A 25173-nucleotide genomic window follows, 5' to 3' on the forward strand; every position below is an offset into this window, starting at 1 on the left:
ACTTAGATCAAACTGCGTTCAAACCTAAGCCTGATCTTTTAAGACTTTACCTCTCTACACCTCAGTTACCTTATGGATCATGTGAATAACACTATCCTGTAATATGACTGTGAGATAAAAATGAAACAAGCAATGTGCTTATTATTAACACAGTGACGAGTGCAAAGTAAGCACCCAAAATTCAGCAATATCCTTGTTAATTATTACAACAGAAACACAAAAGCTGCCATGATACAATAAATAGCACCAATGTTCTTCTGGAGGCCAGAACAGACGTTCTTACTGAGTCTGAGGGAAATGCTTGAATTCGAGTTGCATCTTCAAAGAGATGTGAAAAGTGAACAGAGACCTGACTTACAAACTGGGTCTGAAGCTAGCTATTTTGTTTTGTGGCCTGGGCAGTGCAAGAATATCTAACATTTCAGGAACCCGGTTTCTTCATCTATAACTTGGAAAGGTGGTTTCAAATGGCTGCTAAAATCTTCTGGAGCCAACGTTCTGTGATGTGGTGTAGGAAACCAGTTAAGCAAAAGGAAAGAAGGAAGGAATTCTAGATATGGTTTATGAAAATACAGAAAAACATAGAGCTGTACAAAATACAGGGGAGAATCCTCTTGCTAGAGCATAGGATCCAATGGGGGGGGGGGGGTGTCAAGGGAAAAAGACTGCTTATTTTGACTCCCCTTATAGCAGAAGGGGGCTGCTAGAGGCTACTGAACAGGCATAATAAAAGAGCATCTTACCAACAGGAGAAGGATGTGATAATAGCATAGAGGGCAGAATCAAACTGAGATATGAAGATTAAGGGGGTGACAATCAGGAGACTGAATGGATGCAATTCAATGATTCTGGGGTAATGAATGGGAAATGAGTGGGAATTAGCCATGGAGAAGAATTACAAATCCCTAACTTTTTGCCCCAAGTCTTTAGATTAATTTGAAGCATTGGTTTTAGAAAAACAAGATAAAACCCTTAAGGTTTCCAGGTTCCCTTACAGAATCAAACTTCTATTTCTTCCAATCCTACAATTCTATGATTCTAAGATTCTGATACAAATGATCCGGATTGGGGACGAGGCTTTTTTTCCCAAAGGTCTCTGGATAATTTTCACATACAACCAGGGTTGAGAATCACTGTGTCAAGGAAGGGAAAGAAGACATGGGGCAGTTAGCCCTTCCTTAATAGGACATCTCTGAGTAGGCCAAAAATGATGAGGACAGGATTACTGGGTTCAACTGGGAGGAGCTGACTTATCCTCAGACTGGAAGGAGGCCACCTTTCCCACTGAGGGGCAGGAAAGAGGTAAGAATGAGTCAGTCAGTGTTGGGTAGAAAACCAGTTGTCAGATGATCATCCAGCTTCTCCATATCAAGAATCAGTTTCAGGGGCACCTGGGTGGCTCAGTTGGTTGAGCATCTGACTTCAGCTCAGGTCATGATCTCACAGGTCATGAGTTCGAGCCCAGTGTTGGGCTCTGTGCTGAAAGCTCAGAGCCTAGAGCCTGCTTCAGATTCTGTGTCACCCTCTCTCTCTGCCTCTCCCCTGCTCATTCTCTCTCTCTCTCCCTCCCTCTCTCTCTCTCTCTCTCTAAAATAAATAAACATTAAAAAAAAAGAATTGGTTTCAAATTCTGATTATAAGTCAACTCACATTGCTATGAGTACTTTAGAAATTTCTATACAGGGACACATGGGTGGCTCAGTCAGTTAAGCATTCGACTTCATTTCAGTTCATGTCATGATCTCACGATTCATGAGATCGAGCCCTGCATCAGTCTATGTTGACAGTGCACAGCCTACTTGGGATTCTCTCTCTCCTCGCTCTCTGCCCTTCCCCCACTCTCTAGCTCTCAAAAAATAAATACACATTTCAAAGAACTGACTTTTAAGCATATAAATGGTTATCATTTTTTTAAATACCAGGCTCAACTATTAACATTTTTGAAGAAAGTTAATTATGAAAATTATCTTTATACTTTCAAAAGCTGGGGCACTTGGGTGGCTCAATCAGTTGAGCATCCAACTCTTAATTTTGGCTCAGGTCATGATCTTACAGTCAGGAGACTGAGCCCACCAGCAGGCTCCACACTGGGTGTGAAGCCTGCTTAAGATTCTCTCTTTCCCTCCCTCTGCCCCTCTCCCCAGCTCACTGTCTCCAAAAAATAAAAAATAAAAATTTGGCCTCATCTAAGGATCTTATTCATGAAAAAAAAATGTTTAATAATTCCCAGCAGACATTTCAGAGAAGAGCCGTGGCTTTATGAAGCATCATTATTTCTTAAATATTTCTTGTATAAAAACAAAACACAACAGGGGCGCCTGGGTGGCGCAGTCGGTTAGGCGTCCGACTTCAGCCAGGTCACGATCTCGCGGTCCGTGAGTTCGAGCCCCGCTTCAGGCTCTGGGCTGATGGCTCAGAGCCTGGAGCCTGTTTCCGATTCTGTGTCTCCCTCTCTCTCTGCCCCTCCCCCATTCATGCTCTGTCTCTCTCTGTCCCAAAAATGAATAAACGTTGGAAAAAAAAAAAAAACACAACATAAATATACAACAAAGACACACAGAAACAAAATATCAATAAAAATATATGATAGTCTATAGCTACAGGTTAGATATGTTCAGGAATAGAAGGTGTGTGGAGGGCAGATCTTCATTTTATTTTTTAATTTTTTTAATGCTTATTTTATTGTTGAGAGAAAGAGAAAGAGAGAGAGAGAGAGAGAGGACACAGTGAGGGAGGGACAGAGAGACAGGGAGACACAGAATGTAAAGCAGGCTCCAGGCTCCCAGCTGTCAGTTCAGAGCCCGAGGCAGGGCTTGAACTCATGAACCATGAGATCATAACCTAAGCCAAAGTCAGACGCTTTAACCAACTGAGCCACCCAGGCACCCCCAGATCTTCATTTTAATACTTTCCTATTATTACCAATTTACCTGACCTCAATTTGTTTTTACTTAAGCAATTTTACTATATATATTCCCTATACAATGCCTCAAATCCTTTGTTTCAGTGATGTAGAAAATAACTACCTCTCTAAATACATACACTGGTATATCTCACATAAGAGACACCAAGCCTTTATGGTGTTATATGGACAGTCCCAGAACAGATTTCAATTGCACTAATTCACAATTCATTAATATCATGAATGAGAAAGAAAGAAATCAAATTCTTCCAGTTGCTGTCACCATCTGGAAAATTTACAGAATGAACCCTATTTACTACATATTATGATATTCCTAGTTTCTGCAGTTAAGGCAACTTCACATATTTTTTAAAGTGTTGGCTTTTGTAAAAAAAAAAAAAATTAACAGTCTTCTTATAGATACAAAAACGATCTTATTTTACAAACCAATCATGCCTAAGGCTGAAAAGAAATACTTCTAACTAAAACACAGTATAATCTTTTATTTTCTCCAAAACTTAACTCACTGTTGAATAAATATAGAATTCCATAGTACTTCTTTCTATTCTGAAAGAAGAAATGGTTTCTCAAGACACAGTTATTTTGCTTTTATCAGTATAGTATGCAGCTGCATTATTTGTACTTATGCCCAACATTCAGTAAATGCTCAAAGTATTAAAAATAACCAGCAATTCATATTTAATACTTAACAAGAGGTACATAGTGACTACTGAGAGCATACTGATAAAACTGAGCCACCTTTATTCTGGAAAAGGAAATTTACAAAACTGAAAAGAATTATTGCTTATGGGATGACCGTTCTCCACATTAAACTCTGTAATGGGAAAAGACAAGTCAATGTAGAAAACTCACGTGTTTTTTAAAATGTCAGTAACTTCCCAGAGGTTTGGAAACATGACGTAAGTATTAGGATGTACAAAACAGATATTCACAAATTCAGTTTTACATTCAAATTCTTGCTGAAACTTCATCTGTTTACCCAAATCAGAGGAAATAAAGGTGCCTGCAGGAAACAGGCAGCAGCTTACTGATCCAGCATCACAAGGCTGACCCCCCTGTGGAATGTTCAGTCACATTATGTTGGAATAAAAGGCAAAGGTTAGGATGCAAACTCCTTCTCGCTTCCTGAGGCTGGACCCTATAACTGTGAAATACGCTGAACCCCTTGCTTTTCCAAATTCACAGTACTTTTAATCCATGGCCCAGGAAGCAGATGATCAGAATAGGAAGAAAGTAATAAAGATGTTGTGCGACACAAAATCTGAACAACATTCAGTCTTGAAATATTTTGTTCCGGGGCGCCTGGCTGGCTCGGTCAGAAGAGCATATACAACTCTCGATCTCAGGGTCCTGGGTTTGAGCCCAATGTTGGGTGTAGAGACTACTCAAACAAATAAACAAAAAAATGGGAAATACTTTGTTTCAATAAAAACCAAATACTAAAACAACTGTATAAATGGTAAAAGATCACAGAACATAAAATGGGAAAAGGCCTTAGAGATCACCTAACTTCATGCTGCTTTCCTGTATGTTGATGAATTAGGACTTTGGTATCAAGGTCTTACTCCACTCTATGGCACTTTTCTATAACACAGATGCTTTTTTTGTGTGCTATGACTAATAAAGATTTGACCCAATTCTCCAAAAGAAATGTTATTGCTTTGGGGCGCCTGGGTGGCTCAGTCGGTTGAGCGTCCGACTTCGGCTCAGGTCATGATTTCACGGTTTGTGGGTTCAAACCCCACGTCGGGCTCTGTGCTGACTGCTCAGAGCCTGGAGCCTGCTTCTGATTCTATGTCTCCCTCTCTCTCTGCCCCTCCCCCACTCATGCTCTGTCTCTCTCTGTCTCAAAAATAAACATTAAAAAATTTTTTAAAAGAAATGTTATTGCCTTTAAATAAACATATTCCTTGTTTGCAGAGTCTGACAGGATCATGTCAAATGGACTCATGAGCCAACTCAAAGGGGCTCCCATTGGCCAAGGCTGGGACAATTTGAACATTAAAACAATAACTGAATTGAGTGTGCTCAATTGAAATACAAGGAATATATAAAAATCCACAAGCCAACAATGACACTCAAAAAAAAAGAAAGTCAGGCAAACAACAAACATGAGATAAGTATTATACTAACGGCTATTCTGAAATGTGGTAAAGGGAGAAATTCAGTTGTTTATCCTGCACTTCAAATAAAAATTGTATTTCACAGTAATCAAATAGCCCACATTGAAGAAGGAAAGTCATTTTGCACAGAAAATTGCAAGCCTATGAAGTTGAAGTAATGATAAAACTTAAAAGTCTCATTTTAGGATACAGAGTTTTAGTTTTGCAAAATGAAGACTTGTGGAGATTAGCTGAACAGCACTTGTCACTGATCACTTAAAAATGGGGGCGCCTGGGTGGCTTGGTCGGTTAATCGTCCGACTTCAGCTCAGGTCATGATCTTACAGTCCGTGAGTTCGAGCCCCGTGTCGGGCTCTGTGCTGACAGCTCAGAGCCTGGAGCCTGTTTCAGATTCTGTGTCTCCCTCTCTCTCTGCTCCTCCCCTGTTCATGCTCTGTCTCTCTCTGTCTCAAAAATAAATAAACGTTAAAAATGGTTAAGATGGGGGCGCCTGGGTGGCTCAGTCAGTTGAGTGTCCGACTGTGGCTCAGGTCATGATCTCACAGTTCATGGGTTTGAGCCCTGCCTCGGGCTCTGTGCTAACAGCTCAGAGCCTGGAGCCTGCTTCTGATTCTGTGTCTCCCTCTCTCTCTCTCTGCCCCTCCCTCGCTTGCACTCGGTCTCTCTCAAAAATAAACATTAAAAAAAAAATTTTTTTTTAATGGTTAAGATGGTAAATTTTAGTTATGTGTATTTGATCACAATTTTTTTAAATCCCATTTTATCATCATTTTGCCATCCCTATGAGAGAATTGATCCAGAGGAGAGTCACCAATAGATTCTAACATTAGGATGAAAGGCTGGAAAGGAAGTTGATGTTTGTATGGTGCCAAAGTCTCACATCTCCTGGATTATATGCTATACTCAAATGGAAAAATATAATTTTATAATGAGGAGGTCAGTCATCATCTTTTTTTTTTTATGGGTTTTTTTTTTTTTTTTTTTTTTTTGAGACAGGAAATTGAAAGAGCGAGCAGGTGCACCCACATGAGTAGGGAAGGGGCATTGAGAGAGGGAAAGAGAGAATCCCAGGCAGGTTCCACACTGTCAGCCCAGAGCCTGACTTGGGATTTGATCTCACAAACCATGAGATCATGACCTGAGCCTAAATCAAGAGTCGACACTTAACCAACAGAGCCACTCAGGTGCCCCAAGATCAGTCTTCATCTTAATCAATCTCAGCTACAATAGAAAGAAAGCATTATATGGCTCCTGATAAGATGTAATATGAAACATACAACTTGGCTATTAAATACTCTTACCAAAAATGTTTATTCTTCATTAACCAAGCACATAGCTCTAAATTTTACTTTATATTAAATAAAGAGTATGGAAGACTAATTTGAATACCACACATGGAGACAATCAGACAAACCCTGAAAAAAGAAAGAGTCTACTAGGTATTAGGCCTCTGCTTGTATCTCTCCCACAGGTCACTGTTATGAAAAGGCAAGGGATGGGAAGAGGGCTATTTTAGGTTACAAAAGACTTAAAGTGACAGAGCCAATAACCAAATGCAGTATATGCTCCCTGATAGGATCCTGGTTCAATAAATAAGCTATACAGGATGTCACAGGGATGACTGAAGAGATTTTAATACAGACTAGATATTAGATAATATTAGAAAATTGCTGCCAACTGATAGTTATGTAATAACAGTGTTCTGGTTAGATGGGAAAATGGCCAAATTTTTTTACAAATACAGAATAAAGAAATTGGAGTGAAATGTCATGAGTTCCATAATTTATTTTACATTACTTCAGAGAAAAAAATACATGGTAAAAAGTTAATGTAATGAAAAAAGTATCTAGGCAATGATCATCAACAGCTGCTAAAACCCCACTACGCAAAAGCTTGTTGGGAAATTTACAATGGATGGATCAAGCTGACTGGCAATACCTAAACCCACGGATCAAACTTAATCCCAAGAAGACAGCCAACCATTCACTATGTCTCTTGAAGAAATGCAGTAAGAAATCAACAGAAACTAGCATGAAGGATTCTCCAAACCACCACCACCATCAGAATTAACCTTGAGGAGCGCCTGGGTAGTTCAGGAAGTTAAGCATTCATCTTCAGCTCAAGTCATGATCTCATGGTTCATGGGTTTGAGCCCTACATCAGGCTCTCTGGTGTCAGCACAGAGCCCGCTTTGGATCCCCCATCCCCCCCACCCCCGCCTCTCTCTCTGCCCCCTCCCTCCTGGTTCTATCTCAAAATAAATAAGTTAACTAAAAAAAAATAATAACAATCAACCTTGAATCTGATTAAGCCTCAGATCTACCTACCAATGTAAGAGGATATTCAAAAAGAGAAACATATTAACCATCACCAAAGGGATGCAATCAACAAATGTGGGAAATTCTAAAGAAACAACACAGTTTTTTAATAAGGAAACTTAAAGGAGGGGGGAAAAAAAGAAAAGAAAAAAAAGAAAAGAAAAGAAAAGAAAAGAAACTACATATTAAGATATTTAAGAGACATACCAACCAAATGAAATGTGACCTCATTTGGTCCTGACTTGAACAAACCAACCACAAAAACATTTATAAAACAAATGGGAACAACACTCACTGAATATTTGCTATTAAGGAGATACGAAATTGTGAGATGTGACATTGGATGTGTGGTATTGTTTTTTCTAAATGCTTACCCACTACAGATATATAAAAAAGTATTTACAGGTGAAGTGATACAATATCTGGGACTTGCTTTAAAACAATCCAGCAAGGTACAGGGTAGGGGGACAGGCTGTTTGGTGGCACAAAAGAGGACACAAAATTAACCATATGTTAGTAATTAGCTATAAGATGGGTACATGGAGATTCACTATTTTCCTTTATGTCTGTATACACTTCTATTAAAAATTAAAAAAAAAAAAAGAAGGGAATGAAGCATCTTCACCTAATTACAGAACCTTTTTAACCTACCACCTCAAATAATAAATACCAACCAAAGTAAAGTAAAATAACACTGACAAGAGAAAGTCTGTAAGGCCTCCGTCACAAGCCTCACAACGTGAGAAGATTCTGGTGAACAGCAGTGTGAGCCCAAACCCAACTTTTACAAAGTGCACTGAACATGAAGGGGAAAAACTGGGTTGGGGGTCATGGGTGTTCCTTACACTGTGTTCCCTATTTGTACATCTTAAGTTCCCATGATAAAAAGTGATGACCACAGAACACATTTACTTGATTTTCCGCATATATCAGTCGCTTTCTGACTTGCTGTCTTCCCACTTTTATCCTTTTACCCGCAACCGCCAAGGGAGGGGGCAGGGGAGAGGAGTCACCAACAATACTTGCTTACTGGGTGGGAAATTTAACTAGCAAAACTGAAATGTTTCCATATTGCGCTAGAAAAATCAAGACTGGTTTTACTGTAAAATGTCTCACTCCAACTGAAAACCTGGTTTGTGGTCTGTGGAAATTACGAAGGCATCTGCTTTTTCCCTTTCTTTTTTGGAAAGGAAGCTGGACTAAAGACTCTTGTGTAATTTGTATTTGGATGTGGTGTTTGCAGAGGATTATGATCTTCCCAAATTTCTAAGTGGTTCCATCTGTTTTTATGGGAAATTTGGCTTAGAACAACTTTAGAAAATGAAGACCCAAGTAAGGAATCCAATCGCCTTTACAATTAGTCCTCGTATATTAATTGAGTGGTTAAGAAGTAACAGAACGAATGAAACATTCATTGGGGGAAAAAGTGTTTTTTAATTGAACGTGGAGCTGATAAAAAGCCTCTGTACATAACTCCCAATTTACAAAACAGGAACAGGTTAAAACTATGCCATGGCTGGGGACTAGGGGGAGAACCTGGGGAGCTGGATCAGGTAAGTGTCTAAGTGTCAGACTCTTGATTTCAGCTCAGGTCATGATCTCACGGTTCGCGTGAGTTGGAGCCTGAATGTGGGGCTCTGTGCTCTCAGCACAGCTGAGGGGATCCTCTCTCTCCCTGCCCCTCCCTTCCACACATGCATGTGTCCTTTCTCTCAAAAAAAAAAACAACTATGCCACAGGGATAAAATCAGCAAAATAAAAAATAGGAATGATATAGGACAATCCAATTTCTTAAAAAATAAATAAACTACAAGTAAATATAAAAGAGAAAAGAAGACAGAACCTATAAAGAGAATCACTAATCACAATGTGTGCACCTAATTTGGACACTGATTCAAACAAAAAACTGAAACAAAACAAAAACTGGAAATCTGAATACAGTGAATATTTGATGATATTAAAAGTTAATTTGTTTAGGTGTGATAATGGTATTGTGATGTTTTTCAAGAGTCTTAGCTTTTAGAAATACATATTGAAATACATACAGGGGCACCTGGGTGGCTCAGTTGGTTTAAGCATCTGCCTCTTGATTTCAGCTCAGGTTATGATCTCATGGTTGGTGGATTCAAGCCCCATGTGGGGCTCTGTGCATGCAGAGCCTGCTTGGGATTCTCTCTCTCTCTCTTTGCCCCTTTCCCATGCTCTCAAAATAAGTAAATAAATTTAAAAAAAAGAAATATATGTAGATGGAACAAGATGCCTAGGATGTGCTTCAAAATGATACAGTTGCAGGTAAAGTAAACAGAGATATGAATAAAAGCAAGGTTAGCCACGAGTTGATCACTGTTAAAGCTGGGAGATGGGGAAGTACTGGGTGGGAAGGGTCATCATCATACTATTTAATTTTTTTTTCTTTGAGAGAGAGAGAGAGAGAGAGAGAGAGACTCTCAAGCAAGCTCAGCATGGAACCCGACATGGGGCTTGATCCCATGACCCTGGGATCATGACCTGAGCCTAAATCAAGAGTCAGACGCTCAATTGACTGAGCCACCCAGGTGCCCCTTGATTTACTTTTGTACATATTTAAAACTTGCCAAATAAAGCTTTTTCATTAAAAGAAAGGAAATGACAAAGTTAGCTTATGAATTTTTTAACTTTTTAAAACACTGTAACATCTAAAAAAAGAACAGTGATACATTTTCTACCTAAAGTAGAATACTAACAAATAAATTTAGAATTAGTATTTTTCCATTTTGAAATTGTTTAAAAATTTCAGCAAGTCAGAAAATGAGAATCATAAAATCTAAGACCTGGAGGACACCGTGATGGCCCCAAAGTCCAAGCTCTCGCCCCGCGAATCTTCCTCCCTGCTCCCAGCAGGCAGTTACCAGCCTCTGGCAGAGGTCCTTCAAGCCTTGAGAAAGTCACTTCCTTCCAAGACAGCCCACTCCATCCTCTGCCTACTCCAACTGTCAAAAAGTTCCTCTCATACCAAAAAGGAGATTTCCCTTCTCCAGATCTCAGTTCTACCCGTGGAAAAAGGGTTTTTCAAACACATTCATGAGCTGTGAAATCAAGCTGGTAAATTGTTGACTGGCATTTTTATTATTGTTGTTGTTATTATTACGCAGAAAAGAAAATCTCAGAGTGAACTGCACGTAGTAAAGCTCAAAATCTAATTTATGAAGCTTGTTTCTGTTCTTTATGTACACACACATCTAAAAAACACACATAGACTTCCATACTGATAAAAGAGCCAAGATATCCAATCTGTGTCTTACGGTACCTTTTGTCAAGGAAAAAAAAAAAAAAAAGTTAGAAAGAAAGCAGTGCTCAAACGATAGCTCTCAAAACACCTCAACAAGTTGTCCACCCCAGCAAGCCCTAGCCCTTCGGTTATCTCCAACAGCCAATGCCTCATGTTGCTATAGTTTCTCCTAACCTCAACATCCCAGGCAGCCTTCCAGGCACAAGGCTTCAGTTTGTCTAATCTTCCACTGGTTTTTATCGAACAAATATATACTTAGTCCATACTACACAGCCCTAAAAATGCAGTACCTAAAAATTAACAATATATTCCAAGTCAAAACAGAATAATCAATAACAGCCCACCTTCCGCCTTAAATATTTCACATATTCATTTAAAAACATCCTTTGAGATACAGGTAGAGACATCCGCTAAGTGGAAAAAACTAAGCCTAGAAAGAGAGTTGAGTCAACAGATTATGATGGCAGAAGAAGTCTTGGGTGACATAAAATTAGAGAGGAGAGTCAAAGGACAGAACCCCAGGATACAGGGAAAAGCTGAAGGGACAGTCAGAGAAGTCTTCAAAGAACAGAAGAAGTAGAACAAAGCACTGCAACATGTCAGGAGAGAATTTCAAAGACAATGCTGGGTCAAGAGTATCAGAAGTAACACGGGGAAGAAAGCATTCAATAGATTTGACAACAGGGTCATCTACTACCTGGAAAAGAGCAATTTCAGAGGAGTGGTAAGACTCCATGTCAACGAGCCTCGCACTGAGCAATACAAACGCATCTACTACTTTTTAATAAAGCTCATTCACATTGAAAAGAAGGCCAAGACTGCGCTGTTTTAGAACTCTCTCAAGGAGCTTATGATTAAGCAGACTTAACTTTATTTCCAAAAACTTTCATGTTATTTATTTCAACCAGTTTTGTAACTAACAAGACAATTTGCATACAGCTCATTAGGTTTCCCTGCAAATGCCCATGGAATCTGTAAATCTGATCGGCAGTCCTCGTCTGTCATCATAAAAAGCACTTGCAAAAAATACTTTAAATAGGAGATGACCAAGGCTAAAATTTCAGTGACAATCACCACCACAGACTTCCCACCACAGAACAGTTTCCTCCCAAAATTGCTACAAAGATACCCTGAAAGCTTCATCAAATGTTTTGCCAAAATCGTATGTCTATGTTTTTCCTCTTAGAAAGGGCACTTTATTATAATTTTTAATTTTTTTTAACGTTTATTTATTTTTGAGAGAGAGAGAGACAGAGGACAAGCGGAGGACGGGCAGAGAAAGAAAACGAGACACTGAATTTGAAGCAGCCTCTAGGCTCTGAGCTGTCAGCACAGAGCCCAACACAGGGCTTGAACTCACAGTGAGATCATCATAGGAGCCAAAGTTGGACGTCCAAGGGACTGAGCCACCAGGCGCCCCTAAGGGCACTTTAAATTACCTTCTCCATCGAGACAAATGAATGAGCCACAGACAACACTTCACTGGATCAGGACTTAATTCAGGGCACCTGAACCATTAAAGAAACAAACATAAGAAGCAGTATCATTTCCCCAATGTCACACTTAGGAATTGGTGAACTGGGACTTGGCACTACAATTTTCTTTATACCCTCTGCTCCTTTCAGGAAAAAAGGAAGAAAAAAAAAAAAAGTATCAGTTACCTGGTTTGTTAAAATTCCAGTCACTAAAGACTCAAGACAAACTCCCACAAAAGTTTATTCTTTTCAGGACAGATCAATGATGGCTGAAGTTCCACTCCACCTGACACTTCCAAGGTACTCAAGTGAAGACAAGAATTTTGATCATTCAGTGGTACTGTGAACTACTGACTTTAGCAACCCCTCTATGACTTGTCAACATTCCAGTTGGACTCAAATTTCCATTTAAAAAAACAGCGGGGGACAAGTGAGACAGACCTCAGTAGTCACCATCTTACTTTCTGTATGCTTCCACTTTTCCCCCCTTTCTCCTTTATAACTAAAGCCAGCAAAGGAACAAGTGTCGTTCTTGTTAACTGCTTTCCAGTTTCTGAATGAAATCTACCCCTTGTGATCAAATTAAAATTATACACTAATGCACTAGTGTAGTACTGGCTGTGGGTCTCCTCCCTGGGGAGGAGAATGCAAGTAGGACTAGGGTATGAAGAAGGGATTTAGGGATAATACAGGACAGCAGTTATGACTGTAGGGTCTGGAACCAGACCACCTGGGTTCAACTCCCCGCTCTGCCATTAATTAGCTGAATGAACCCGAGCAAGTTATTTAACTTTGTGATGACTCAGTTTTTTTACAGGTAAACCTAGAAAAACAGTACCTACCAGACTGGGTTTCTGTGGGGATTCACTGAAAAAATTAAGCAAAAGCGCTCACAGAACAGTATCTGATACACATTAAGTATTCAAGAAATGTTACCTATTATTATCAATATTTTTGAATTCAATATGTAATGTCTTTACAAAGAAAATAATTAAACTACATTTCAATAAGTACATATTAAACTAACTCAATACGTAATGACTTTACAAGAAAAATACACTAAGCTGTATTTTAATTAAAAGTAAAAATTAGGGGCCCCTGGGTGGCTCAGTCGGTTAAGCGTACAACTTTGGCTCAGGTCATGATCTCACGGTCCATGAGTTCAAGCCCCGCGTCGGGCTCTGTGCTGACAGCTCAGAGCCTGGGGCCTGCTTCGGATTTTGTGTCTCGCTCTCTCTCTCTCTGCCCCTCCCCTGCTCATGCTCTGTCTCTCTCTGTCTCAAAAATAACAACATTAAAAAAAAAGAAAGTAAAAAGTAAAACATAAAATAAACTACCTCTCCCGTAGAAATCCTGCCTTTATTAGTTAGGAAAAGCACTTTAACTATTAAGTGATTATCAACTTCAGCTATAATGCCAACCTTTTGATTTATAAACAGGATTCATAAACTAATGTATGACCCATGTTTGAGGCACTTTCCCCTCTACACTGCCAGACAGACCATACACATGGCAGGTTGATCTGATTTTACAATAACTGTAGTCCCATTAAAATTCAGTCAGCTGAAAAAAGCAATGTTTCACTTGGTCTACTTCCAACATATTGCCAACTAAACTATGCTAAGCGAAAGAAGGAAAGAAAGAGAGAGGGAGCATGGGAGGTAGGAAAGGAGAAAAAAGAAAAATCTACAATCATTGAAGTCTGGTATAAACATAGGAGCCCTGGAAAAAAATGTGCAGAACAGCAACATTACCTTGAGAATATATTAGTGTGTGAAGATCAGCTCTGATTTGGTTTAGAAATTGTTAGGGTTTTTTTTTTAGCACTCGCTAAAGCATTTCCCATGTCCACAATGCTACATTCACATGAAACTGCTTTCATTGATCAAAACAATATTCAGATATTTATTCCAAAAACATGACACGTGGCAAATGAACTAATTTCTATAATCCTACAAATGCAACAATGAACATGAACTTTACTCTGGAACTAGAAAGCGCATGCCAAAAAGAAGGGGCAGGAGGAAATATCTTACCTATATACAAATGAAACTATACGATGTCTAGAATTTGCTTTGAAATAATCCTGGGGTGGGGGGAGGGTAGTATCAGGAGCAGAAGGGAAATATAGACGAAACATGACTGGCTGCGTCTGGGTAACCGTCAAAGCTGGGTGAGGGTACCTGGGGTTCATTACAGTACTATTCTCTCTACCTGTGAATATGTTAAACTTTCCATAATAAAAAGTTTAAAAAGGACACTTCGCTGTAACTGACAATGGTACATTCCTTCTGCCAAAAACCACTTCAACAGATAATCAGATACAGTAAAAACATGAAAAACAGTAAAACCATGAAAAACAAATCTAACAACAAAAAAGGTCCTTAAGAAAAGAGCCACATCCTCCTTCACTGCTATCATGTGTGCCATACAGAGCAAGTAACACATAGATCACGGATCTACAGAATGCTCGAATCTCTGCCCTCAAGTCTTTCCATTAAAGCTCGCAGCGCTAGGGATGAAAGTGAACTGGCTGCAATTAGGAGAAAAGCTGGAGCCACATCTGCACTACACATGCTGCCCACATCTACAGCTCTTCACTGCAGAGCCCCAAAAGCTAAGAGTATCTTCAACATACCTTTATGTGTCTGTTTGCGGGGGGGGGGGGGGGGGGGAGTAGGACAAATGTATTCATATTCCCATATGTGTGTAATGTAAAACAGACAATCTTGGCATTAAGGAAATTAAGACATAGGCTTTACCGATGTTGATTTTAGTGGCTAAGATCCAAAAACAGTTCTAGTTACAAGCTCATGGATAAACTCTTGATTCCTTTGTCAGGGGACAGACTCAACTCTTGTCATGACATTTTAACCTTTCCCACACACAATTTTTTTTATTTATGTAATTAAGAAAAACAAGAGGTTTCCTTTTTCTCCTTAAGAGAAGTGGATTAATTTTTTTTTTTTTTTTCAAGGAAGGTGTTCATTCAGCAGCTTTTCTACCAGAGTCCAAAAGCAATTCAACAGAGCACACTGGGGAAAAGTGAAGGATTATCAGAGTGAACGTGGGCTCCAAAAACAAAGGGTGAATATGCACCACTGGCTAGCAGATGACCCTGCCACATTTGCTTTTCAAATACTAAAGGAAGGCATTTGGCACCATTTTCCAATAATCCCATAGGACTTCTACTTCCCTGTTTTTTCAACAGTATCTCAAAATGTTGACACATTTATTGAACTATTTTTGGAAGATCTAGCTCTGTCTACCTTCAGGGCTCAAGATACAAATAGATGTGAGCTACAGGACAGACCTCTAGCTACAAAACTTGGCAGGCTTCCTGAGTTCTCCAAGAAAAATTCAATTGGCAACTCCATTAGCTGCAGAAGAGCACAGAGCAGAGGGAACAACTCTGGACACAAGGAGGCTTTGGCTGTGCCTCTATTATGAAACTGGATGACTCTGGGTAAGATTAACCTCTTCCTGACTCACTTTTCTTATCTGTAGAACATATGGTATGAAATTGTTTTAAGAATCAAATGAGAAAATGTTCTAATGATTTACTCGGAAAAGAGAAAAAAAAAACTTTACAAATTAAAACAGAATTAAAAAAAGAAAAGAAAACCCTTAGAAGTCTATGCCACAATCACCACATACAGTTTTATGTTGTTATCTACTAGGAGAAAGGAAAAATGTACCAATGACCTTGATGAAGAAAACCATATTTTGAACACATTCAATGTTTCTCAAACTTCACTCTCAGCCAACTTCAGAGTTTTTGCCAAATCCAAACTGTATTATTTACTGAATACTCAATCCTTAAACCAAGTTGCTTAAAAAATACCTACTTTAGCCTTATACTATGTTAATATCAATGAAATCATAGGTTTGAGGCACTTGTCTATTTTTCTGATGTACGCTGACATATATATTTAACCATTAAAAGAAAAAGCTTCATCTGTATACCACCTTAACTCATTTTAACGTACCACACACCTTGGGGAAACGCTATCCTGATCTACTGCCCACAACACCTTCTACGTTAACGAACAAAGTAGTGTATTTGAATGTATAAGTCTGTAAAACCCACTGAACAATTTAACCTGCCCTAACCACACGCACATATGAGTCTTTGGGTCTTCCAGAACTTCCTCAGACCTCCCAGCCACTACCTCATTCAGAACCTCCATTTTTGTTGCCCCAAACTCCATACACAAAAATCCCTACGTGAGTGTAGTAATAAAAGTTCTCACCCTGAAAGTATTTAACAGAATCCACGAGTTCAAAGTTCCTCTATATCACAGAATCAATATTCAGAGAATATTTAAGTATTTGGATGCGAACCACGTATCAGTCTAAAGATAAACTAAGTTACTCAGAAAACACTAAAATAACATTGCCGTTTTTGATACGTATTCACCAAATTTGTTTTTACTGTATATTTTAAAATCTAATTCAAGTTTACACTGTCAGATTTGAAAGCATTTGTACTGAACTAATTCTTGAAATACCACAGGGAAAAAAATAATACACTGCCTGAAGTCTTCCTAGGAAGCACTTGCTTGTACAAAGACCTATCAGTCATCCATTCCCATCCATGGTAGACCTTGGCCCAATCGCTCTTTCTCTTTATACACACACACACACACACACACACACACATTCATACATACATACATAACTAAAACTGAAGATCAATTCAGCATCTGGCATGAAAAAAGGACAATTTTATTATGGCTGCAGTCCACAGTACTCTTGGAAATTTTATTTTTATCAATTTAAAACCCTAAGTCAGTGGATTGAACATGAGTTAATTTCTGCTCCCTCCCAAAACCACACTAAAATGACAGTAAGGAAATTTTTTAAAAAGGGGGGAGGGGGACAAAAAAAAGGGAGGGGACAGGCTAGCAGATGAGATATATCAACAGAATTTTAGAAGATGGAAAACAGATGTACAAAGTAACTGACTTAGCAAAGAGAGGAAGCCAAACCTGAATCCTTGGCCTGGTGGGGAACTGCAAGAAGCAATCCGAGTGCTGGAAGAGGCCCTGGGATCCTCAGTAAGCGGAGGTTCCAGATACCACTGAGGGCTGAAGTAAGAGACCGAGCCGAAAACAGGAGACCAGCTAGAAGCACATGGGACACTGAAACACCTCCTTCTCTCTCCTGTTCTCTCCAAACTTTTGCAGCCAAAAGACAGGAGAAGAGGTTCACTCTCTAGAGCAGCTGAAGGAAGAAAGTGTCCAGGTTTAGGGAATCCAGACATAGAGGGCAGATGTGAGAGGTACACAGAAAACAAAGAGGCCCAATTATTGTCAACACGTATTCACAAAATGCAAAATAGACAAAAACATTTGTCTACTTGCAGTTTACACTCAGATGATAATAATACATACTGTAGAAGAGAGAAAAGGAAAAGATTTAAGGGATGCTGGGGCAGGTATGGGAGTGCGGCTGTAGTTTCAAATAAATGATCATGGGAAGCAAAGATCTGAAGGAGTTATGGGAGTAAGCCATGTAGGTATCTGAGGGAAAGCATTCCAGACAGAGGGAAAGCAAGTAGAAAGGGCCACCAAGTAAGGTAAGATTGGAGATACTACAAATATTTAAAAAAGGACATTGCCAAAAAGAAAATTCAGTGACCAAGGAGCAGCTTAGAAAATAGGAAAACAAAAAAATTCAGTAGAGAAGTTAGAAGAAAACACTGAAGAAAGCCAAAAAGTCAACAAAAAGACAAAGAGAAGGTATGAAACTAAATAAATAAATAAATAAATAAATAAATAAATAAATAAAATTGGAGCATCAAACTAGAAAATTCAACATCCAAAAATAACATAAGTTTCAGAAAGATCGGAGAACATAGAGGGAGAAATTACCATGGAGGAATATTTCTAAAGGACAAGAGTTTCCAACCCAAAAGTACAATGAGTAAAAAAAACCTCCCACACCCAAGGCACACCATTATGAAATTTCAAAACACCAAGTTCAAAAAGAAAATCCTAAAAACTTCTGAGGAGAACAAATCAGCCACATGCATAGAAGCGGGAATTAGAATTGTACTGCTCCTTCTCGCTAGCGCTGGGATACCAACCAGAACGCAACAGAATAATGCCTTCAAAATTCAAAGGTTAAGTAATCACTCACTTAGAATTCTATACCCAGCCAAACTATAAAAGCATTCAACTTAAGAATACAAAAAGGCATTTTAGGTAGAGCATGCAACTCTTGATCTCAGGGTCATGAGTTCAAGTTCCATTTTTGGGTGGGAGCCTACTTTAAAAAAAAAAAAGGCATTTTATGAATGGAAAAAAGCTACTTCATGAATGGAAAAAACCTTACCTAATGCAAGGTTTCAAATAATTCACCTTCCACGTGCACTTTCTTGGAAACTACTGGAGGATAGAGTCATGTAAAGTAAGAGTTAAGAAAGAGACATGGAGCCCAGTAACCTGGGAGCACAGGAAGAGAGGCAAAGGTACATCCCAGAATACAGCTGTACAGTAGCTCCAGAAATAAACCAGTCTTGCAGGATGGAAGTTTCCTAATCTCAAAAATAAGAACAGAACTAAATCAGCAGTTTTTGAACTTCTGTTTCCCAAAAACCTTTCAAAAACTGCTCTCAAAAGCTTTGTGCAGTGGCAGCATAATAGCCAATGAGATTTATCCAAGGAGTGATTATTGCTAATTGAAAAACTGGGGTGCCTGGGTGGCTCAGTCGGTTAAGCATCCAACTTTGGCTCAGTTCATGATCTCGTGGTTCATGGGTTCAAACCCCACACCAGGCTCTGTGTCAGTTGAGAGCCTGGAGCCTGCTTCAAATCTGTGTCTCCCCCTGACTCGTGCTCTCTCTCTCTCAAAAAATGAATAAACATTAAAAGAAGGAAAAATTTTAAAAAATGAAAAACTGCTCCCAAAAAATCTCTCTCTCTGACATTCAAGACACACACACACACACACACACACACACACACACACACACACACTTTACTAAAGTCTCAGGCAATTCATAAACCACTGGGCAGTACCTTCCCCACTAAACCCACTCCACATCAACTAAATAATCTCCACACTCCTCTCTGGTCCTCTAGGTGAATGAATCTAAGGTATAAAAGAACCTAAGAATTATGTGGCACAGTGTAAATTACATTTTAATTTAATGTCTTCAAGATACTGTGACGTGTATCTACACTGGTAGATACACAAGAAACTCAAAAATATGATTAAACTCAGCAGTGCTGTTATCACGGTGTTAGGTCCAGCTCAACAGGTCTAGAAACCTGAATTCAGTGCTTAGAAAAGATGATTAGGGAGCTGGTAATCAGACCTATATGAAAACTTTCCAAAATCACAGTTATCTTGGAATAAGGCATTTGGAAGGTAATGTAAGTCCTTATGTATTTGAAAATTCTTTTCCAAGAGGTTGATAATGAGGCCATAAAAAGAGGAAAGCAAGACCAAACTGACTTTTCAGTTATAGCATGAAAGACTTAGTTTAGATACAATGAACTTCCATACCCGATATGGACAATAAGATCCTACAGATGAATAGACAAATCCCTTTGAACAATTTCCATGCCCTCCCATTCTTAACCTAGAAAGAACAAAAACCATCCCCATGACACTGAAATTAGTTACATGTGCAAAACATTAACTTGGCTACCTAACATCTTACTGATGCTATTTCTCAGAGCAAATAAAAAGATAATTCTTATTCCCCAAGATGCTCCTGGGTAGCTCAGTCAGTTAAGCAACCAGCATCAGCTCAGGTCATGATCTTGCACTTTGTGAGTGTGAGCCCAGCATTGGGCTCTGTACTAACAGCTCAGAGCCTGGAGCCTGCTTCAGATTCTGTGTCTCCCCCTCTCTCTGCCCCTCCCCCACTCACACTCTGTCTCTCTCTCTCTCTCTCTCTCTCTCTTTCTCAAAAATGCGTAAACATTAAAAAAAAATTTTTTTTTTAGAACCATCCGACTTCAGCTCAGGTCGTGATCTCAGTCTGTGAGTTCAAGCCCCGCACCGGGCTCTGTGCTGATAACTGAGCCTGGAGTCTGCTTCAGATTCTGTGTCTCCCTCTCTCTCTGCCCCTCCCCTGCTTGCACTGTCTCTCTCAAAAATAAACATTAAAAAAAAAGATTTAAAAAAAATTCTTATTCCTTAAATATATCCCGTATTACTATAGAAATCATTTGGGGGGGCCATCTATATACATTTAGACCTTCATGGCTCTATGTGCTGAAATGAAAAAACACTAATACATAGAGCAGTTATCTGTGAAATGAAAACGATTTGTTTTAAAAGTAACTGAGAATGTGAAATTAGCCCAATTTCAATCTTTAGGGAAAAAATCCAGAAGCAGTATGTCATAAACTATTATGCTTATACTAACAGGTAAGAGACATCACTTTAAAAATAAGAAAATTGAGAAAAGCACCAAAATTCTCATTAAAATAAATACTATCCCAAACACTGGGTATTTAGAGAAACTTTATGTTAATTATCTACCCTTCTAGACATGAAAAACACATCTAAGAAACCCACACAGGTCTCATTCCAAACACAGATCAAGGGGAAACAATACCCACTAGCAAGAAAAGCAAATCCCCTATATGAAATATTGCCTACATGGCATTTCTACATGAACTAGTACCGAGTTCCATGTCAACTCCAACTTTCAAAGAATCCTCACTAAAATCACCTCCAAAATATTAAAGGTTCAATGAACAGATTTTCAAATGTATTAAGTACAATGTTACAGACACTTCACATAACAAATATATATAAATATATTCCCTCTCTCATATAAAATAAACATACATACACACTTTACAGAAAAACTTTAAAAAGCACTGGTTCTCACTTTCTAGCTATTAGAGAGGATTCCTTTGTTTCCCTGTTGGGTTACCTATAACTTCTACACAACCCTAGTGTTTATACTTGGAGGCCATTCCCCTACAACTAATGACAGCAGCCATGACTCCATTTGAGATTTTAGTCTGGGGCACTGCCCAGTCAGACGAATGATAGATATCATATGAATACTGAGTTGCTGGTTTGTGCCAAAACATGGCATTCCCAAGGGATGCTCTGTCTGGAATCTGTGGGGGATTCATATACAAATCTTCTATTAACTCAGGCCTTCCAAAGAGTCTGGAAATGTTTGTGTGTTGGGGGAAAAGGACAAGGTCTGAAAGTGGATTTGCTGACTCCTAAAGGTCCAGCCCTGAAATTCCAAGATTCTATAAAAGGGCAGTAAATTAGGGTTTGGCTAGTATTTGCTAGACTACTGATGCCAGCATAAACATTTACTTACAGCTTTTAAATCTGTAAGGGTACCCAGTGGTTAGGTACAGTAATTCTGAATCTGAAAAAACAAACAAGGCCACTGGAAATGTTTCTAAATAAAGGTGGGGCGGGGGATGTAGGCACATTTCCTTTGTTTTCTCCAGTATAAATACAGATTTTAGAAATGCAAATTTGACTCTCAGCAATATCGATCCCTATAAATTACCATATTGCCTTATAAAAATATTAGCAAGGCATGCTCTTCTAAAAAGTCCACACAGAGCTTTCAAAAACACTACTTCAGTTCAAAACAACAAAGAAAAAGGCCCATACCTTCCTGTGGAAACAGAAACAAAGTCAAATCTTTAAAAATATTTAGCATTCTACTATATAAAATATAAACCTCACGTTCCTAAATAAAATGGCAAAGATAAAAACGCTTGTAGTTCTCTAGCCACAGTAATATGAGAGTAGTGATTCAGAGCAAAACCTGATGTTAAACATAACTACACAATATTACTAATTACAGAGTAATTCTACCAATAAATATTTTGGTTGGGGACTGCTTTGTCATCTTGGCAAGTATTTTTAGTTGAAAGCAAAGGGTTGGGTGGTACACATGGACATGCTTATGATTTTTAAAAATCTATTTTTAAAATCTGGTGACTGGATAGGTCTTCTAAACTCGATTCTTTCGAACTGGTAATTTGGAAAGGGTAAACCACAGGAACGTTACGTTAAGAAGCAAAGGACCCAGCAAGCTCACCAACTCAGATCAGCACAAAGCTAAACTGGAAACCAGCAGGCGCTCACAAATCTAATGACAGGCGCAGAGTCACTAACACCTGTATATACACTAACTGTAGTAAAAGCTACCTCTCCAGATACAGTGAGAGCCAATGTGAATTTCCTTGTCTTACATTCGCACAGTCACTTTTTGGTGGGCCTCTCTTCTGATGCATCCCCTGAATCGGCAAATTTGCTTCTTTCTACTTGGAATGGAATTTCTGATTCTAGTGTACACACCCAGCTGTATACATACCCAATTTTATAACACATACCCGGCTAACGACATTCCACAGCAGTTTAAGTTTTTTAGCCCAAGTTAATAATAATTTCACTGAAATTCTAACTTTGTTGAATTATCACATTTAATCCTTTTAAGCAATCCCCATCCCGTTTAGATACCAATTTTGAAGCTGGGGCTCAACTCACCCACCTGTTTTCTCTGGTAGGTCTTTGCACACAGTGCTCCCGCTATTTGGGACTAGAGGTAAAAGATTAAGAACTGTTATGACTAGGTCTTTCTTAAGGAAGGGTGTTTTAGAAGCAAAGAAATTGTCTCCTCCCATTACTCTAAATGAGCAGCCTCTTGTTCTCAGCGGTCCTTGTGCACACAAGACCACTACTGACTTCAGTGGGAATTCTGCCCAAGAAGTGAGGAAGACAGGATAGGATTAAATGAGCCCTAAATCCACACCATTGTGCCAAGTCATTACCACTTGTACAGTTCTCCAATAACCTCCAAGGAGTAGATTATCTGAGGTTTGATAGTGGTTCTCAAATTGAATTATAGGACTGATCACTTGAGCCCTGCCAGGTGACACAGCTTCGCTCTTTAAAATTTCTGTCCGCCCGATTCACGTAGCCGGTGGCCCTTATCACAATCCAAGATTGCGTTGCAGTGCAGCCCCATCAGCCGCTGCAACGGCAACCCAGTGATTTCTCACAGCAACGAGGCTGCAAACAGAATCTGAACAGGATTAAGTGCTATTCGTTTCCCAGTAAAACCTATCCAAAGCCTGAGAATCCTACATCCCAGCTCCTGCGCGCCAAGAAATTGACTCGGTTTCCCTCAAGTGCTAAACCCAAGGTGAAACGTGACAGAACGCCGGCTAAAATGCTAATTCTCACGTTATATACAGTTAGGGAATAGAGAAATAATGCACTCCGGGAAGAGAAGGAAAAAAAGGGGGAGGGGGGAGGGGGTATAAAGAGGGAACTGAAGAATATGGAAGAATATAGGGAAAACTGTAAGAATTAAAAAAAAAAAAAAAAAAAAAAAAAAAAAAAAGCTTAAATAACAGTACCAAGAACAAGACTCCTGGCCCAACGACGCCCCAGAGACACCATTTCGGAGGCAAGAAGTTCAAGAAACTGAGGGAAAGATGTGACTCAAAAAAACACATCCACCGCTCCTCTAGGGTTCCACCTTCTCTCCCTCTTAAAAACAGGAGCAGTGGTTGTGGTGACGGGGAATTCAATTTAAGGTATCCCAGGGTCCCACAAGAGACCTCCCCTAAAAATAACAGACTGTAGGCGAGAGCTCTTCTAATCTCTCCCAAAAACCCTGACCTCAGGGGAGGTGAGCGATCCTGAGAAGTGTAAAGACCGATGTCCCCCACCCCCCACCTCCACAGACAAGCCAGCTGCCTCGTTCGGTTCGGTTCTTCCCGTCTTTCCCCCGGCAGCTCACCTAAAACTGCTCCCAGCCCTGTGTCCCCAGCCCCGGCGGAGGCAAACAAGCCATCCGTGCAGAGACCGCCTGCGTGTAGGAATTGTAAGGACCAGAGCGCAAGCGTGCGCCCCTCTCCGCAGCGGCCCCGGCCGCCGGCTTCCTCGGGGACCGCAACGGGGGCGCGCGCGGGCGGACGCCCGGCCGGACGGCGCGGCGCGTGGGGCTGGCGCGCCCCCCTCGCCCAGCAACCTGCAGAGCCCACGCGCGCTGCCTGTCCGGGAAGGCGCGGCGCCCTCGCCCGTGCTTCCTCACCCCAAATCATCCCCCTGAAGGACGCCGCCGCCCCCTCCCCGGAGCCCCCGTGCTGTGCTCCACGCTGGGATCGGCTCCCTCTCCGCGGCCCGCGCCTGGGATGGAGCCGGATTCCTTCTCCAGCCTCTCAGCGGGGCCCTGGACGAGCGACCCTGAGCCACGGCACCTCGGCGGGACCGGCGCAGTCCTCACCATGCCCCCACCTCTCCCGGCTCCGACCAGACGTGGCCCCGGCTCCCGGGAAGGGAGTTACGGGGGACCAAAGCGGAGCGGGGAAGCGGGAATCCGGCCTGGAGCAACAGGACCCGGACCTCGAGGCGGGAATGGGGTCCGGTAGAGAAGAGGAGGAGAGGAGAGACGTAGCCGCAGAAAACCCCAAAGCCGGTCGCCCTCCCCCACGGTGGGACCGTCCCGCCACCGCTTCCTGCCAGGGATCAGCTTCCCAGCTGCAGCCAGAGGAAAAATCCGAGCCGCCCCTGCAGCTCCGCAGAGACCAGCCTCTCGGCCCGGGTTCCCCCGGCCCGGGCCCGCCATTCTGCAGCCCCGCAAGCCTCCTTACCCGGACACTGCACCTCCAGGGCTCGCTCGCTGCGGGAACTGGTCCCGCTCCAGCCCCTGCCGCCGGGCCGCCGCAACCGCCTCCTCCCTCCGCTCGGTTTCAAATTGAAATTCCCTGGCTGGGGCCGTCAGAGGACTCGGAGCGCCAGCCCCGCCCCCTCGCGGCGGAAGCCCCTCCTGCGCCCCCGCCGGACGCGCCCCCGGCGCGGAAACCCCCGCGGGCCTCGCCACGCCCCCGCCCCCAGGCCACACCCCCGGGGCGGCCCTTCCCGCGGGATTCGCCGCGCGCGGTGGCCCGGGTACCAGGGCTGGAAAGAAGCGTCTCGCCAGCAGAGCTGCCCTGGTTAATGACGGCTAATGCCAGTGCGCCAGGCTTTCACCCGCCCTTAAGTCCTTCTTATCAAGTTTTAAAAGTTATTTCTCCAAAGTGCGTTCATTGACTAACCCTTTGTTGAA

General features: G+C 40.9%; 1 protein-coding gene across 29 annotated transcripts in view; it reads right to left on the reverse strand.

The window, feature by feature from the left end:
• Positions 1–24818, reverse strand: part of EPB41L2 (erythrocyte membrane protein band 4.1 like 2) — a 220208-nt gene extending 195390 nt beyond the window's left edge. For 20 of the 29 annotated variants that reach the window (XM_045499616.1, XM_045499612.1, XM_045499603.1 and 17 more), the window contains exon 1: positions 24719–24818. The gene's annotated coding sequence lies outside the window, so the exon portion shown is untranslated. Of the gene's footprint in view, positions 1–24351; positions 24450–24718 lie in introns of those variants that run through there. The other 9 variants (XM_045499617.1, XM_045499604.1, XM_045499594.1 and 6 more) reach the window with 3 other exon arrangements.
• Positions 24819–25173: the final 355 nt, after the last annotated feature.

The sequence above is a fragment of the Leopardus geoffroyi genome, chromosome B2 (genome assembly GCF_018350155.1).
Source record: "Leopardus geoffroyi isolate Oge1 chromosome B2, O.geoffroyi_Oge1_pat1.0, whole genome shotgun sequence".
NCBI lineage: Eukaryota > Metazoa > Chordata > Mammalia > Carnivora > Felidae > Leopardus > Leopardus geoffroyi.